At 48.9% G+C, this 18,640-nt stretch overlaps 1 protein-coding gene across 10 annotated transcripts in view; it reads left to right on the forward strand.

Moving 5' to 3' along the window:
* TCF20 (transcription factor 20) overlaps positions 1 to 18,640 on the forward strand; it is a 217,912-nt gene that overhangs the window by 107,009 nt on the left and 92,263 nt on the right. Inside the window, exon 1 of one of the 10 annotated variants that reach the window (XM_050953664.1) lies at positions 11,472 to 11,494. The exons of the other annotated variants lie outside the window; for them this stretch is intronic. The gene's annotated coding sequence lies outside the window, so the exon portion shown is untranslated. Of the gene's footprint in view, positions 1 to 11,471; positions 11,495 to 18,640 lie in introns of those variants that run through there. 10 annotated transcript variants of the gene reach the window in all.

Consider the following 18,640-nt stretch of genomic DNA (forward strand, 5'->3'; position numbering starts at 1 on the left):
AGGCTGAAGCTCCTGTTTCTGGAACAGTCCATGAAAATCTTGTCAGACCCAGAGAAAGAGAGCTCCAAAGTCATCCTAATGAACAAGGCCCATGTCCTCTAGTACCCCAGTGAGCGGACAGGTGACTAAGTCCACCGTGGAAAAGTGGGTACCAAGGAAGAACTAGCACTGACATTAGCACTGGGATCTGCATCAGCACAGTCCAAATCCTGATAGACAGCACACTGGTGATGCACTATATAAATAGCCTTGCAGTCTTTCTATTATACCTTCTATCATGTTCTAGGAATGGTGTCATCAGTGTGGGCAGAGTCCAATAGCTGTACACCTTCCAGGAGTCAGCAACGACTGAACAGACTTTCTAAGCAGAAATGTGGGAGACTCCCACCATAGGCTTGATTGCCAACACCAAGTGCCAGAACTTAAGTTCCATTGGAGGAGTGAGTCCAGGCTCCCTGTCAGATGCCTTCCTCCTTCGATGGTCTTTGAGGCCTCCTGTGCTTTACCATTTGTTCCTCTGAGTGCTGAGATACTAGTCAAAATCAGATGGGACAATACCTCAGTCAGCATGATAGCCAAAACTGGCTTGGCCAGTATGGGGCTATTTGATCCGCTGCAGATGTCCGAGTGGCCTGCCATACATCTTCCAGCTTACAGGAAATAACATCCCAGAACCACGGTAAAATGCTTCACCTGGATCTACAGTTATTGCATCTGACAGCCTTGATGTTGGCCGGTTGAGCAACAGTGACAGACTGCTCTCTATAGGTTCAGGAAGTTCTTATACAGAGCAGAAAACCTTCCAGTAGGAAAATATACTCCTCAAAACTGAGAAGATTCTTCATTTAGGGAACTTGGAGTATTAATCCAGTGAAGGCCCCAATACCAAAGTTCCTGGACTATATCCTCCTCCTGCAACATGCAGGACAAGCATTTACTTCTTTTAGAGTCCTCACTACAATATTATGTCACACTAGCACAGTTGCACTCTATTCTTACACTTCACAGTATCAAAATTCTTCAAGAGCCTTCTTCACACTTACCTTCCAGTCAGAGACCCAGCTCTCATGGTACCTCCGTGTCCTTCTCAAGCTTATGGAGTCTCTTCTAAAATTGTTGTCTGAGTGCTCAATACATTACTTTACCATCGGATCAGCATGGAGGGTCACTTCACTCCAACTCTTCTGGCTGGGCTGCCTTGTACATATTTTCACTGAGACAAAGTAGTGATGAAACCACACCTCAAATTCCACCCTAAGGTGGTCACAGAATTCCACCTGAACCAGTCCATTACCCTGATAGTATTCATCTCAAAGCTGCACTCAATGCTGGGAGAAGACAAGCTCCATACTCTGGAGCCTTCCTTAGGCCTGTTAAGAGCTTTTTAGGCTCTCTTCCATATTTGTGGCCATATTAGGCACATTAAAAGGTCAAATTACCTCATTGTAGAGAATCTCTTGCTGTGTGGAAATATAGTGGATTACTGCTATCAGCTGGCTGTTGAGGCTGTCCCTCTGAATGTCAAGGCACACTTCCCCAGGGCACAGGCCTAATCTTTTGCTTGCTTCAGAAATCTTCCAGTCTTTGAAATATGCAAGGCAGTTACATGAAGCAACCTGCTAACTATGCACTTGACAGGGTATCCAGGATAGATGCTAAGCTTAGGAGAGTGGTAGTTCAGTCCTTTTGATATAGCTATAACTCTTATTGCTTGCCGGTCATCTACAGTGGGATCCACACTGACACCTAAGGACGGAGAAAAGTTTACTTTTTTGTAAACTGGTTCTTTGAGATATTGTCTTTCATGTGAATCCCACAATGCACCCTATATTTCTGCTTTTTGGAGGTCTCAGCAATATGGATTTAGAGTTGCGAGGGAACTGAGACTGGTTGATTTGCACACATTCTTTTAATAAAGTAGCAGAGACCATCATATTTTAAAGATTAATGTAGATGATTTTCAGCCAGCCAATTGGGTGGACCACCATAAACTTGACTATGGACTGCTAGCGGTCTTCATCTCATGGATTGAGAGTCACTGACAACTAATATGGTTACAGGTATACATTTGCAAAATCTACATAGGCTTACATAAACCTACAATCAACAGACGTATTACAGGTCAAGCATTGCAGTTAATATACTTTTTTCTTTCTAACGTATCACTGTGTGAGAACTGATAGAATTCTGTCCCTAATGTATGCTTGTACTCTGTTCCTTTCATTGGGATAAGAGGCAAGGTTCTCTCATGGATTGGTAACTGGCTAAAAGATAGGTAACAAAGGGTAGGAATAAATGGGCAGTTTTCAGAATGGAGAGAGGTAAATAGTGGTGTTCCCCAGGGATCTTACTGGGCCCAATCCTATTTGACATATTCATAAAAGATCTGGAAAAAGGGATAAACAATGAGGTGACAAAATTTGCAGATGATACAAAACTACTCAAGCTAGTTAAGTCCCAGGCAGACTGTGAAGAGCTACAAAACGATCTCACAAAACTGGGTGACTGGGCAGCAAAATGGTAGGTGAAATTTCATGTTGATAAATGCAGAGTAATACACATTGGAAAACATAATCCTAACTATACATATACAGTGATAGGGTCTAAATTAGCTGTTACCACTCAAGAAAGATCTTGGAGTCATTGTGGATAGTTCTCTGAAAACATCCACTCAATGTGTAGCAGCAGTCAAAAAAGCAAACACAGTGTTGGGAATCATTAGCAAAAAGATGGATAGATAAGACAGAAAATATCATATTGCCTCTATGTAAATCCATGGTATGCCCACATCTTGAATACTGCGTGCAAATGTGATCACTCCATCTCAAAAAAGCTATATTGGAATTGGAAAAGGTTCAGAAAAGGGCAACAAATATGATTAGGGTTATAGAATGGCTTCCATATGAGGAGAGATTAAGGAGACTGGGACTTTTCAGTTTGGAAAAGAGGTGACTAAGGGGGGATAAAATCTTGAGTGGTATAGAGAAAGTAAATAAGGAAGTGTTATTTACTCCCTCTCATAATACAAGAACAAGGGGCCACCAAATGAAATTAATAGGTAGCAAACAAAGAAAGTATTTTTTCATGCAATGCACTGTCAGCCTCTGGAACTCCTTGCCAGAGGGTGTTGTGACGGCCAATACTATAACAGGATTCAAAAGGGACCTAGACAGATTCATGGAAGATAGGTCCATCAATGGCTATTAGCCAGGATGGGCAGGAATGGTATCCCTAGCCTCTGTTTGCCAGAAACTGGGATTGGGTGACAGGGCGTGGATCACTTGACGATAACCTGTCTGTTCAGTTCCTTTGGGGCACCTGCCATTGGCCACTGTCAGAGGACAGGATACTGGGCTTGATGGACCTTTGGTCTGACCCAGTATGGCTGTTCTTATGTTCTTATTGCATTTAATATGCAAAATCAACAGTGTACATTGAACAATACACTTCCTTTGCAGAATAAAACAAAGGGGAAAATCTAAGGTTGGGTGTAATTCGCTCAGGGTGACAATGAGTAATAAAGGAACATGTAGCAATAGGGTACTGGCTGGATTCTTTAATTGATTGTTACCCTAATTTTTGAAAGCTGAGGCCCACCCCCAGAAGAAAATGAAACTAGTTGTCACCTTGCCCACCTCATTGTGTTCTTAAAGGCCTACTAATATTTTAGAAAATAAATTGTATTTTAAGATGTATTCTTAAATTCTTACTTTAAGGAATTGTTTTCAGTATTGGATGTTAAGAAATAGTTGAATACAAGTCATTTTTTTTTAAACCAAAAGTGTTATATTTCAAGCTTACGACAATATTAGTTTACTAAACAATTACCATTCAAAATGTTATGTTCTTTCTAACAAAACATCTCACGCAGGTGGGCTCTAGTGTGGTCCTTTGTCTTGGCTTCCCTTCAGTGGGGCTCAGATGCCATGCTGGGATTCTTGAGCTGGAGCTGCTTCTTGACTTGAGTGCAAAAAAATAAGTGGCCGTATTTCCCAAACTCACCTACTTGTGGCATCAAAATGAGCAGTTACAGAGTAAACTGTGTAGAATTTCATTCATATTTTGAGCAGTGAAATAATTAACAAGGTTGACATGAATGGGGCAGTTCACACCTCAGCTATTGTTTCAAATTCTGCAAACCTAGCCTGACAGAACTGGTGCATCTTGTCTCCATGAGTCTGCAAATATTCTGTATCAGTAGCAGTTAGCCGTGAACTATGCCATTTATTCAAAGGAGATGTTAATTCTAAGGATGATAATTAAAGTCAACATTAACTGAAAAGTCACCATAAATAATATATTTTTCATTTGCTGCCTACTGTGTTCTTGTACAAGTGAGTCACAATAGTCAGAGTCCATAGTTTAAATAAAAGTTGAATAATGCAAAAAAAGTCTTCCTTACATTACATACAGCTGTGTTAAGTGTAACCAGACTCTGATATGCTCCCTCTTGAATTCTCCTTTGACATAGTCACAGCTAATGCAAATCAGAGCATCCCCATACCACCATTTTTAGCACAGCTGTTTTGGGCTGAGCTTACATCAACATATTCTGGGAAAATCTGGGCAACTACCCTATACTAGTGCAATCAATGATAAATAGAGCAGAGAAGTGTGTTTTTTTTTTTTTTTGGTTCTTAAATGCAGTACCTTTTGGAATATCCTTTCACATACTGACTTTGGCAGTAAAAGGGCTGACTAACTTAGGTAATAAGAGATGGGTGGCCAGTCTCATCTACACAGCAGAATTGTTAGAACATGGTTAAATCCTGTATATTACAGCCATGATCATGGGCAAGGTCAAAACATGGTACTTCCATGTATCTGAGCTCATGTGTAAGGCTATGATTTAGTCATGGGTATTTTTAATAAAAGTCACGGACAGGTCGTGGGCAATAAACAAAAATTCACAGCCCGGGAAGTGAATTGTCTGTGACTTTTTTACTAAAAATACCTGTGATTAAATCGGGGGGGGGGGGGTGGCTGGGAGGGGGGAGTGTGTCCGGGACCAGCGGCACTAGTTGCTGGGGGCTTCTGGCCACCCCATAACTGTTGCCGGGGAAGCCTCTGGGGAGAGGGGGCATCCAGGGCCAGTGGCACAAGCTTCTGGGGACCGCTGGAGCAGCAGTTGGCCCCTGCAGAAGTCACGGAGGTCACGGAAAGTCAGAGAATCTGTGACATCTGCAGCCTCCATGACAGACATGGAGCTGTACTTGGGTTAATATGTTGTATGTAGGATAAGTATTACCATTTGTTTATAAACTTCCGTAAACCAAATCAGACCCATAGTGTAGATGAGCTCTAAAATACATTTTGGATCTTATATCCCATACTCCCCTGGGCTACCTTTTGGAGCAGGTTCAGATAGTAGCTTAGGTCACTCTACATCTTACAGCAAATAATTTAGTAGTGTTGATAATGGGGCAAGTTGCTTCTCTGCACACAAATAATGAGAACAAAGACAGTATGCTTTCATAAATTATTCACTAATCACCCACCACAGTTAGTGGTTTTCTTTTCTTTTCCTTTGTTCCTACCACTCTGGATTTTGGCTACTGGATATTGGGTGAGTGTATTGAGGAGAGGAGGGAAGTGAGGTTAACTCGTTGAAGGTAGTCTGTCATGTCACTTTTGATTTCCCTGGATGAGTGTGATGCTGGGGACTATAAATACATATGGCAAATGGTGAGCCTGTACTGACAAGGCTGGATGCACCTGGGGATGAAGGTGTATGTCTAACAGTGGGTAGAGAGCTGTACTGAAGATTGGTTTCTCACTGTGAATAAAGATAAATGGGCAGGGTAGGTATATAACACTACAGATGTGTATGTGTATGTGTGCTGGCAGTCAGAATGCTAGTAAGGGTGGATGTGGTAGGAACGGGCATGTGTGGCTGCTGGTAGAGGTGGTCGTATCAAAAAGGGGTGTAGCTTGTTTGCGCGGGATGGATGGCTGAGAGCCCCTGCTGGATACAGATTGGGGCAGGAGTGCAGATCTCGGGCAATGGATGTGCAGATGGATCTGAGCTGTGTGGGAGTGTATTTGATTATGTGGGAGTCTGCAGTCAGAAACGGGTATGTCATCCTTTTTGACTTCCTGCAGATAGAAAAGGAAGTGGTAGCTGAAACTCATGTAATAAGTAAAGCTGGATCTGCTGAACAGATGTAATGATATGAGTATAGATTATTGTACCAGGTGTAAGTTTTGGCTATTTAAAATGATTTCAGTTAAGTTTTATCCAAGCCAGCATAACCCACTCTGTAGCAAAAAAAAAAAAAAAAAAAAAAAAAAGTAATTTATAAGCCTCTTCTTATGTAGAGGTGGATAGCTGCAATCTCCCTGGACATGTCTTCTCTAAAAGATTCACCTGTGAAATAATCCTTTGGTCTATACTCTGTCAGCACAGCATTTAGTCTAAGAACAGTGGTATCATATTACTACCTGTTCCAGTTGTTCTTGTATGTTTTTATTAAAGTATTGTTATGTAGTAATTATTATTTATTTGTATTACCATAGTGCAGAGGTAGTCAGTAGGCAGACTGTAGGCCAAATCCGGACTGCCAGACGATTTTGACTGGACTGCTTGATTTATTTACTACTACTTGTTGTGGTGGTGGTGTGAAAAATGTTTCTGCAGTCTGGACCTTGACCAGGAAATTTGGAACTTGTCAAAAATAATAGATGCTACAACAGGAGTAATCAAAGGAACTCTAGCCCTGGACAGGACCAGTTGTGCTCAGCGCTGAACAACCACAAAACAAAAGATAGTCCCTGCTCCAAATTCATGGGATTAAGACTTTTCCCACATATCCTTACCCATTCCTAAATGAAAACCATTATAGTGCTGTTCAGTTTCATAATTCTGCTAATTGTATGGATCAGTCAAATAATTCTGTGAGAAATGCAGGATGGTTTTATGCAGAGGCACAGAGGATTCTGTTGAAAAGGACACCAGACTCTTTAGTCTTTTAAATATCCTGTTGTTGGTAAGATCCAACTTCTGTTTGCTTTGTTCATTTGACATTACAGTGTGTGTAGTTTTTCATTGTTTCTCTCCTGTAGTCTGTTCACTGACACAACTTGCCTGGTGGCATTGTGTGCCCTTCTAGAATAAACTCAAACTTGTGAAAACCTGGAAATGAAGAGTTAAGGTACACTCCCAAACAACCTTAACTGAGGCCATGTCTACATCTAAAATTTTGCAGCGCTGGTTGTTACAGCTGTATTAGTACAGCTGTATAGGGCCAGCGCTGCAGAGTGGCCACACTTACAGCAACCAGCGCTGCAAGTGGTGTTAGATGTGGCCACACTGCAGCGCTGTTGGGCGGCTTCAAGGGGTTTCGGGGAACGCGAGAGCAAACCGGGAAAGGAGACCAGCTTCGCCGCGGTTTGCTCTCGCGTTCCGCGAACCACCCTGCAAACCGCAGGGAAGGAGACCTGCTTGCTCGGGTTCGGGGAACGCGAGAGCAAACCGGGGAAGGAGACCAGCTTCGCCGCGGTTTGCTCTCGCGTTCCGCGAACCACCCTGCAAACCGCAGGGAAGGAGACCTGCTTGCTCGGGTTCGGGGAACGCGAGAGCAAACCGGGGAAGGAGACCAGCTTCGCCGCGGTTTGCTCTCGCGTTCCGCGAACCACCCTGCAAACCGCAGGGAAGAAGACCTGCTTGTTCGGGGAACGCGAGAGCAAACCGCGGCGAAGCTGGTCTCCTTTCCCGGTTTGCTCTCGCGTTCCGCGAACCACCCTGCAAACCGCAGGGAAGGAGACCTGCTTGCTCGGGGGTTCGGCGAACGCGAGAGCAAACCGGGAAAGGAGACCAGCTTCGCCGCGGTTTGCTCTCGCGTTCCGCGAACCACCCTGCAAACCGCCGGGAAGGAGACCTGCTTGCTCGGGTTCGGGGAACGCGAGAGCAAACCGGGGAAGGAGACCAGCTTCGCCGCGGTTTGCTCTCGCGTTCCGCGAACCACCCTGCAAACCGCAGGGAAGAAGACCTGCTTGTTCGGGGAACGCGAGAGCAAACCGCGGCGAAGCTGGTCTCCTTCCCCGGTTTGCTCTCGCCTTCCCGGAACCACCCAGCAAACCTCAGGGAAGGAGACCTGCTTGCTCGGGGTTCGGGAAACGCGAGAGCAAGCCGGGGAAGGAGACCAGCTTGATTACCGAGCTTCCTCAGGTATGCTGGGATACCTGCTTATTCCACGGAGGTCAAGAAAAGCGCTGGTAAGTGTCTATATTTGATTACCAGCGCTGGATCACCAGCGCTGGATCCTCTACACCCGAGACAAAACGGGAGTACGGCCAGCGCTGCAAACAGGGAGTTGCAGCGCTGGTGGTGCCCTGCAGATGTGTACACCTCCTAAGTTGCAGCGCTGTAACTCCCTCACCAGCGCTGCAACTTTCTGATGTAGACAAGCCCTGAGGCTGCCAATAGCCACTAGGAATTATCTGCATGCACTCCAGCAGGATCCACTGTGTTTGATGTAATTGTACTGAATGGCAGAGCAGTTAGCTGGAGCAGCTTGGCAAAGCTGTGATTGTGATATGAGGCAATCTGTGGAATCCATGCCTTTTTGTGGGGTATGTGCCCCTCTGTCTGATCCCCCACATGTGTGATCAAAGGAGAGAGGTGCATATGAATCATGAGATCCATTGTTTTTCATTTCAGTATTACGGTTGTGTCATCAGGGCAGCAGGTGGTCTTCTTGCCAGGAAGTGTGTCAGCAGTTATGGGGGATATGAGGTATGGACTCTGAGTTTAATGATGGGTAAGTGGGTTGTTTGTTAGATGGCATAGTGTGCATAAGAGTGAAGGGGTTGTAAAGTTTGTTAGATATGGTGATTTTTTTTCTGTGGAGCAGAGTGTCAGGCTGATATAATTAGCTCCTGTTCAGTATAGTGCAAAGGCAGAGTGCAAGCATGTGTGTTAGGAGCATATTGGGGCATCACTCAGAGGGCAGAGTTCCAGTTGCATGGGTGTGTACACCTTTAATTTATATTTCTTGGTTTTCAGACATTTTAGTTTTGTGAAATTTGTTTGAAAGGGTGGGAGGTACCACCGGGCAACCTTAATTCTGAGTTAATAAGATTGTTTTTGATGAATTTCCTGGAGTTTTTTATAACATGTTCTTGGACTTAGTGGTCATTAAAGTAGTGGTTGTTGTGTTTGTTGTGTAGGGTTGCAGTTAAGAGATCTTCATCTGGCCACAGAGGTTGGTATTTACATAGCATGTTTCATCAGTAAATCTTAGAGTACTTTACCAAGGAGACAAACATTCTTCCCATTGTACAAATGTGGAAATTGAAGCACAGAGGTGAAGTGACTTAGTAATGGCTCGATATGTCCATCTGTAGCAGTGGTTTTCAAACTTTTTAGGCTGTGTATCTCTTTCCAAATAATGTAGTCTTCCACATACCCCCATCTGAGATAGTCAGAAGTGACAAGGGCAGATTTCTGCCTTCCATTTTGCAACAGCTTTTAGAGGTTTTCAAACTGTGGGTCATGCCCCCCTAGGGAGTCATGGAGGAGTGTTCAAGAGGGCGAGTGGTGACACCAAGTGGCTTGGGCCATCTCAGCACAGCATCTCCACCCCCTGACTCACCTCAGTGGGCTACCTAGCCTGTCCAGGTTGGTGGGGTGCAACCAAAAACTGTAATTCAAAGGGGGACTCAGCTAAGAAGTTTGAGAATTGGAGGTGACATTCTCTGTGTGAGCTGTGCCCCACCTTGCATTGCCAGCTTGAGCCCCCCTGAATGTTCCTGCACGCTCCCTTTGTGGGGTGTGCCCCTCAGTTTGACAACCTCTGATTCTGAGTTGCACAGCAGAAAGGAAACATATACCAATGCGACTGCAGTTTTAATTGAAAGGATAATAAACATTGAGTAGATTGCCCAAGTCTTATTAAGTAAAATATGTTGTCTGTCGTTACAGGATTTTTCATGTGTATCCCCAGACAAGAGGAGGTATAAGGGCGGGAGGGATAGCTCAGTGGTTTGAGCATTGGCCTGCTAAACCCAGGGTTGTGAGTTCAGTCCTTGAGGGGGCCACTTAGGGATCTGGGGCAAAATCGGTACTTGGTCCTGTTAGTGAAGGCAGGGGGCTGGACTCAATAACCTTTTGAGGTCCCTTCCAGTTCGATGAGATAGATAGGTACCCCAGTTTGAAAAACCACTGATCTGGAGCATAGGAGGCTAAGTGAGGTGTGAAGTGACAATTCATCTCAATGGGATGTTCTTAGCTGAATGAGAACACTCCATGAAGATAACTTTGAGATGTGTGAACTGCTCCATTTATCACAGTAGGTGTCAGTATATCCCAGCCAGCCTGTCTCCCCTCCCACCCACTCCAGTGCTTGAGAATCTGATATGCATCAATCATGAACATAAGAACAGCCGTACTGGGTCAGATCAAAGGTCCATCTAGCCCAGTATATGTCTAGCAACATTGGCCAATGCCAGGTGCCCCAGAAGGAGTGAACCTAACAGGCAATGATCAATTGATCACTCTCCTGCCATCCATCTCCATCCTCTGACAAACAGAGGCTAGGGACACCATTCTTTACCTGTCCTGGCTAATAGCCATTTATGGACTTAACCACCATGAATTTATCCAGTTTTCTTTTAACACTGTTAATAGTCCTAGCCGTCAACCTCCTCAGGTAAGGAGTTACACAATTTGACTGTGCACTGCGTGAAGAACTTCCTTTTATTTATTTTAAACCTGCTGCCTATTAATCATGCCTGTATCAACTCTCACCCTAGTCTCAGCAGTGGGATCTTGGTGCATGCTGTTCACAATTTCCAACCCTGAGAAGCAGGGATTCTCCAGATGTGATCTCACAAATGGGGGCAGGAAGATGGACTCAAAGCCATTCAGAGGAGCAATGCTTCCCCAGATGGCAGCTCACATGGGGGGGTTGTATGGGAGAGGAGATCAGACCTCTCCAGAGTGGTCCCTCAGCTCTCAGGTCATATGATGGCCAGAGAGGGGCATGGGTCCCTCCAGATTTTGGCACATGCACATGGGGTAAGGAGAGGAGCTCAGACCTTCTCCAGAAAGGCGGGATCCCCTCAGATCCCAGCAAACATCTGGGAATGCAGGAAGAGGTTCTCAGACACCTGCAGATCTTGCAGATACACAGGGACAGGGGCTTTGATTTCTTCTCCCACCCCGACCAATGGGCAAGAGCTAGGGTTGCCAGGAGTCTGGTTTTTGACTGGAACGCCTGGTTGAAAATGAACCCTGGTGGCTCTGGTCACCACTGCTGACCGGGCTGTTAAAAGTCTATCTGGTGGCGCAGCCGACCTAAGGCAGGCTCTCTGCCTGCCCTGGTGCTGCGTGGCTCCCTAAGTGGCCGATATGTCCCTCTGGCTCCTAGGTGCAGGGGTGGCCAAGGAGTGTCCACGCAGTGCCCCCGCTCTGAGCGCTGGGAACCGTGGCCAGTGGGAGCTGCGGGGGCAGCGCCTACAGGGACATGCCGACTGCTTCTGGGAGCCGCGTGAGGTAAGCACTGCCCAGAGCCTGCACCCTGAACTCCCTCCTGCACTCCAATCCCCTGCTCCAGTCTGGTGAAAGTGAGTGAGGGTGTAGGAGAGTAAATGATGGGGGAGGGGGTGGAGTGAGCTGGGTAGGGGCCTCGGGGCAGGGCAAGGGTGTTTGGTTTTCTGCAGTCAAATCCTGGCTCCCTCTTGGGGGACAGGAAGAGGAGCTCAGATGCCCCTTGAGGGACAGGCTTCCCAGATCCCAGCTCACATGAGAGTGGTGGCAAGGAGAGGGGCTAAAACTTCCTTCCATAAGCAGGGCTGTCATGGATCCTGGTGCATACACAAGAGGGGAGAATGTGGGACTGACAGGTCTCCCCTGACCTGAGTGCTACCTCTCCTCCCCTTAAATCCCCTAATTCTTCGAGTGTTTGCTTATATCGATTCCAATCAGATGTGTGCGCGCCACGTGCACAGTTGTCGGAAAGCTCTTCCCCTAGCAGCACTTGTCGGGTTGGCTGTGGAGTCTCCTGGAGTGGCACCTTCATGGTGCTCAATGTATGACCCTGCTGAACTGGCACCTCCTCAGTTCCTTCTTACCACCAGTGATGGTTGTTGGAAGTGTGACATCTTGCTTTGCAAGCTCTCCATGTTTCCCTAGCTTCCGTTCGGACTGTTTGTATTTTGTAGTTGTCTGTGGTTCTTGGTTAGTTAGTAGTTAGCTAGCTGTTGGGCTGGGGGGTTTACCCTCTACCCCGACTGAATTCTTTTTGCGGGACTTACATGTCTAAGTCCCAGTGGTTCAAGCCCTGCAAGTCCTACAACAAGCCCATCCCAATGGGTGACCCCCACAACGCCTGTTTAAAGTGTCTGGGGAAAGCACATCAAACAAACAAATGCAGGATTTGTAAAGCGTTGTGCCCCAGAACAAAGAAGAGCAAGACTTTCGCCTCAACAGCGCCTTATGGAGGCGGCACTCAGCCCGCAACCTACATTGGTGCTGCAAGGCCTGGCACCGAGCTCATAGGTGCACAGTGCCCCAGAAGCAGTGGTAGAAGCGGCACCACACAAGGACTCTGGGAGACACCCATGCCACTGCTGCTCCCCAGCGGCAAAACTGGTGGGATCAACCTGGAATCGGTGCCATTCCCCAACGCAGAAGCGGCGTAAGCTGGGGAGGAGTGGATCTCAGACTCAGGGACCCATCCCTTTGGAGCTGGCCAATGGGGCATGTCCCCTAGAGGTGCACCCAGTGCCGAAGTCTTTGGAGCCGGCACCATTGACCTGGGCTCCACAAGGAGTCGAGTGCGGTGCCGTTGGACTCCCCTGAGCCAGGTCATCAAGGAGGTGGAATTGCCATCCACCCTGGACACCTTTTGAGGCTGCGAGGCACCTCATCTCCATGACAGCACCGCAGTCCCTGGTCCTTTGCGCCAAGCTTCTGGTACCGCAATGTGTGGCACCGTCTCGGGGCAAACTGGTGATGCTCTGTCTCTCAGCACTGCTGCTTCCAATCGTGATACCAATCCTTGCATTGATCCCCGTTGCGCAGTAGGTCCCACTCCTGGCACCAGTCATCCCGGCACCGATCAGCGTCCCTGCACAGATCCCAATTTCGACACTGCTCCCCCAGCCTCGCAACACTTCTCACCAGTCCAGGTCCACTCGGCAGTGCCCTAACCATCCTGGTCCCGGTCCCCGTCTTCAGACTTGGAGACGGGGTCTAGATACTCAGAGCAGGGCCAGCACCCGGTCAGGCTGGGGAAGGCTTGAGGTGGGGGCAGTGCCATGGCCTGCGCAGTGGCAGGGACCAGCTCAGTGGCCATTTTGGACCCCATTGGCGTACCACCAGGCCCAGGGCACCCAGTCCAAAGGTTCCTGTTTAGCGATCTCTGAACTGTGGGTGCCAGAGGCATCAGCCAGTCGCCCCACCTCTAGGGGTGCTGAGGAGGTACCGGTCGCTTGACCTCCCCTGGGACCAAACCCAGGTCCTGATTCTGATCCAGGTGTGGTTGGCCCCGACAGAGAGGCGGGACAGGAGGCCCCTGAAGACCAAGAGGGTCAGGAACCCTGTTCCCCCATTAGCCTCTTCGTCATCCTCCCTGGATGAGGCGATTGCAAGCACCTCCATCTCCGGACCGCCCCCCATACAGAGCTATGCCCACCAGGACCTCCTTCGCAGGGTGGCACGAAATATGGGCTTGCAGGCTGAGGAAGTGATGGAGTCAGAGGACCCAATGGTCGACATCCTGACCCCGGAAGGCCTGTCGAGTGTCTCTACCTCTCATCACGACTATACAGGCCAATGCTAAGACTGCAAAGAGTGTGGAGAGGAAGCATTTTATCCCATCAGAGGGATCAGAATACTTCTTCATGCACCCGCGGCCTTTCGCATTGGTGGTGGCTGCAATAAACAAGATGGAGAGGCAGGGACAACAAGCCTCAGCACCTAAGTCAAAGGATGCCAAGCACCTAGATTTATTTGGGCATAAAGTGTATTCTACAGGGAGATTGCAACTCAGGATTGCCAACCAGCACACAATTCTGAGTAGATATAGCTTCAACTCCTTGAACTCAATGCTCAAGTTTAAGGAGCTGTTCCAAGGAGTCCTTTTGAAGGTGTGCCCGAGGATGGTGCACCAACCTCAATTCCAGATCCTTCCCCATCTTTCTTGAATCATCTGTCCCACTTCTACCATGCTTGGTCCCAAATAACTTCAGACCGCTGGGTTCTCCGTATAGTAGAAGTGAGATATTCTCTCCAGTTCTGTTCCTGCCCTCTGTCCCACCCCCTTTCCCATCCTTTTTCAGGGAACTCTTCTCACGAGCAGCTTCTTATCCAGGAGGTGCAGGCGCTCCTTGCCATGGAAGTGGTGGAGAAGGTTCCTTGGGGGCAAGGGATTCTATTCCAGATACTTCCTAATCCACAAAAACAAGGGAGGAGGGAGGGTCTCGGACCCATTCTAGATCTGTGAGAAGTTCTGCATGGTCTCCCTGGGCACAATATCCCTTCTCTGGATCCGAGAGACTGATACGCCACCTCAACGTGAAAAACACGTACTTCCATGTAGCTATTCAACCTGCACACAGGCAATTCCTACTCCTCATGGTCAACCACAAACATTATCAATTCACAGTTCTTCCATTTGGCCTCTCAACAAAGCCCCCCCAAGTGTTCATCAAGTGCATGTTAGTTGTGGCCGCTTTCCTCCGTTGGAGGAAGGTGCAGGTATACCCCTACCTCAACGACTGGCTGCTCGGGGGCCGCACCAGGAGGCAGGTGGAGTCCCAAATCCAATTGGTCAGGTCCACATTTGAGAGACTAGGTCTTCTCCTCAATTCGAGGAAGTCAACCTTGGAATCAACCCAAAGAATAGAATTCGTCGGGGCCGTGTTGGCCTTGGTTCAGGCAAGGGCACTTTTTCCAGAGTCCCAATTCCAAGCCATCACGGACATTGTTCAAGCCTCTAGCAATACCTGACCACTTCAGCATGGGTATACCTGAGTCCTCGGCCACATGGCAGCCTGCCTTTACGTGACCCAGCACTCCAGACTGAGGCTCAGGCCTCTATAGGCTTGGCTCGCTTCAGCCTACTGCCTGGGACACAACAGCCTGAATTCAGTGGTCACAGTGCCAGGTCAGGTGCTCAAATCTCTTCAATGGTGGCTCAACCCTCAGACTGTATGCAAAGGAATCCGCTTCAACAGCCCTCAGCCCTCCTTCTCCCTAGGAACAGATGTCGGCCCTGGGATGGGGTGCACATTTGGGAGACCTCCAAACGCTGGGCCTTTGATCACAGAATGAACTCTCCTTTCATATCAACGTCCAGGAACTGAGGGCAGTGCGACTAGCATGTCAGATCTTTCATGCCTGACTTCAAGGTCAGTGTATAACAGTTCTGACGGACAACATCACTATGGCGTTTTACATCAACAAGCAGGGTGGAGCCTGGTCCTCTCCCCTATGTTGGGAAGCCCTCCGGCTATGCAAGTTCTGCATAGCCCACTCCATTCACCTGGAAGCATCCTGTCTACCAGAAGTTCAGAATGCACTGGCAGAAGGTCCTTCTGCAATCACGAGTGGTTCATCCAGCCAGATGTCATGCACCTTGTCTTCCAAAGGTGGGAGTTTCCCCAGGTTGATCTATTTGCCATCCAGAGCAACAGGAAGTGCCCAGTGTTCTGCTCGTTCCAGAGACACAGCCCAGGATCAATCATGGATGCGTTGCTGCTACCCTGGGGAGGTCATCTGCTCTACGCCTTTTTCCCCATTCCTCCTTGTGCACAAGGTCCACAGGGATGGGGCAGAGATAATTCTGGTGGCACCAGCATGGCCTCGACAACACTAGTACACCACACTCCTAGAACTGTCAATGTGTGCCCTGGTCACGTTGCCTCTCCTCCCTGACCTCCTCACTCCAGGACCATGGCCGCTTTTATCACCCCAATCTGCAGTCCCTCCACCTCACGGCTTGGGAGCTTCATGGCTGAACCCCATGGAGCTTCTGTGCTCAGAACAGGTAAGGGAGGTCCTACTCAGCAGCAGCAGAAAGCCCTCCAGTAGAGCCATATATCTGGCAAAGTGGAAAAGATTTACTTGTTGGTGTGACCAGTGTTGTGCACCCCCTCTTCAGGCACCTGTACCTCTCATCTTGGAGTACCTTCTGCACCTGAAACAGCAAGGCCTGGCAGTGTCCTCTACGAAGGTACACCTTGCTACTATCTTAGCGTTCCACCTGGGAGCGTCTGGTCGCTCCGTCTTCGCCAATTCTATGGTTGGTCGCTTCCTCAAGGGTCTGGAACGGCTGCATGCCCGAATCAGACAGCCTGTCCCTGCATGGGACCTTAACCTTGTCCTTCCAGGCTAATGGGGCCCCCATTTGAACTGCTGGCGACTTGCTCCCTTCTATATTTGTCGTGGAAGGTAGCCTTTCTGGTTGCCATTACATCTGCAAGGAAGGTGTCTGTGTTAAAGGCCTTGTAGAGGTGCGGACTCACCCCTGCGGCGCCTCCTGCTAGTGACTTCTGGGAATTAGCTCGTTCCAGCTCTGGAGCGCACTCTTCAGACCAGTGATCCGCCTGTCCTCTGGGCCCTGTGTCACTCCCTGGACCCTGGTGCTCTTTTAGCTGGGGTGCTGTCCCCTGGCAATAACCCCTCAGTCTTAGGGTCTCCCCTCCCCTGGGAACCCCCACTTACTATCCCCACCTCACCTCAGTATAGGGCTACTGCCAGTCATTGTCTATCCCCTACGCCCTGGGGCAGACTGCTGTATCAGCCTCCTCATCACTGGCAAGGTTGGGTTTGGACCTGCTGCCTTTGCTTACCCCTGGGCTGCCCTCTGCAACCTCCAGTACCTATTGGCCCAATGCTAGGCTGCAGCCTGGGGCTTTCCAGGCTGGAGATCCCCAGCTCCTCTGCCTTTTCCCAGCCCTGCTCCACTCAGGTACCCTGTCTCTAGCTCCCCGCAGCCAGGGCCATCTCCCTCTACAGCTAGAGAGAGACTTCTGAGCTCCTGGCTCACAGCCTCTTTATACAGGCCAGCTGTGGCCTGACTGGGACATGGCCCAGCTGCAGCCACTTCCCAATCAGCCCAGCTTAGCAGCTCTCAGCCTGCCAGCTCTCTCCCAGGGCTGGTTCCAACCCTGTCAGGGCTGGAGCTGGTCATCACCCCGCTACAGGCCCTTGCCTCAGATCCTCCTTATACGGTTTTTCACAGTGATAAGGTGCAACTCAGGCCTCACCCAGACTTTCTTTCTAAGGTTGTGTCACACTTCCACACTAGTCAGGACATTTTACTGCCCATTTTTTACCCTAAGCCTCATGCCAGTAGCCGTGAGTAGAGGCTGCACTCCCTTGATGTTCGTTGACCACTAGCTTTTTACATCAAGTGCACTAAGCTGTTCAGGAATTCGAACCAGTTGTTCATAGCGGTGGCAGACTGGATGAAAGGACTCCTGGTCTCATCTCAAGGAATATCTTCCTGGATCACATCACGTGCTACGAGCTGGCCAAAATACCAACCCTGGCTCTTAGGGCACACTCCATGAGGGCTCAGGCCTCATCATCAACATTTCTCGTCCAGGTCCCAATACAGGAAATCTGCAGGGCAGCAACTTGGTCCTCAGTGCATATGTTCACCTCTCATAACACCATCATCCAGCAGGCCAGAGATGATACAGCTTTCGGCAGAGCGGTGCTCCAATCAGCGATTCCATAACTCCAATCCCACTGCCTCGGTAAGGCTTGGGAGTCACCTAATTGGAATCAATGTGAGCAATCACTCAAAGAAGAAAACAGTTACTCATCTTCTCGTAACTGTTGTTCAAGATGCGTTATTCTTCCAAACTCGCCCACCTTCCTCTCTATCGGAGTAACTGGCAAGAAGGAACTGAGGCGGCAACAGATTGGCAGGGTCATATATGGAGCGCCATGGAGGTGCCACTCTAGGGGGCTCTACAGCTGACCTGTAGGGTGCTGCTAGGGGAAGAACTTTCAGACGGCTTAAGAGCTCCTGACATTCCCAATGCTGCCCACACTGGCTCCTGTGGTACCGCGGTCTTGGGGGAAACCTGTGTTGGGACTTATGCATGTGTCCCCACCTCAGCGGTACTGATCCCCATCGAGAAGGACGTCCCCCCAACCTGCAGCTGCCACGCCTCAGGACTGGAGAGGGAGGCTCAGCGGAGCCCTCTTCGATCCCCGCACTGGGGGCACCAATCAAGGGACTCATGGTGTACCTCGCCAGTAGATTGGCATAGACCCTCTGAGGCACATGCCACCTGGCAAGAACTCCGGGACCGGCCCCAGTCGTCTCCAAGGGCCTGGTACCTATCAGACACCAGAGACTGCTGATTGCTAGGCCATCGTCACCTGTCTCCAAGAAGGAGGTCACCATACTCAGGACGGTCCTCTCAGCAACTGGCACATAGTAACTCACGGTACCAGTTGGGTAGCGTGAAGCATGGATCGCCAGGTATCCGATACAGATCCACCGAATGCCCTTGGTCCCCAAGAGCCCGACCAAGACAGTCTTGCTTGGACAGGTCAATTTTGGGATGCAGTGACCGGCACTGGTTGGACAAGAGCCAGTGCTTAGCCCAATCCTAGTCGCCCAGTACCGACCACTCTGCTGGTAGCTCCGACTTGGAGCGAGGTTCCTTGCCTGCA

Source organism: Gopherus flavomarginatus, chromosome 1, assembly GCF_025201925.1.
Source record: "Gopherus flavomarginatus isolate rGopFla2 chromosome 1, rGopFla2.mat.asm, whole genome shotgun sequence".
NCBI lineage: Eukaryota > Metazoa > Chordata > Testudines > Testudinidae > Gopherus > Gopherus flavomarginatus.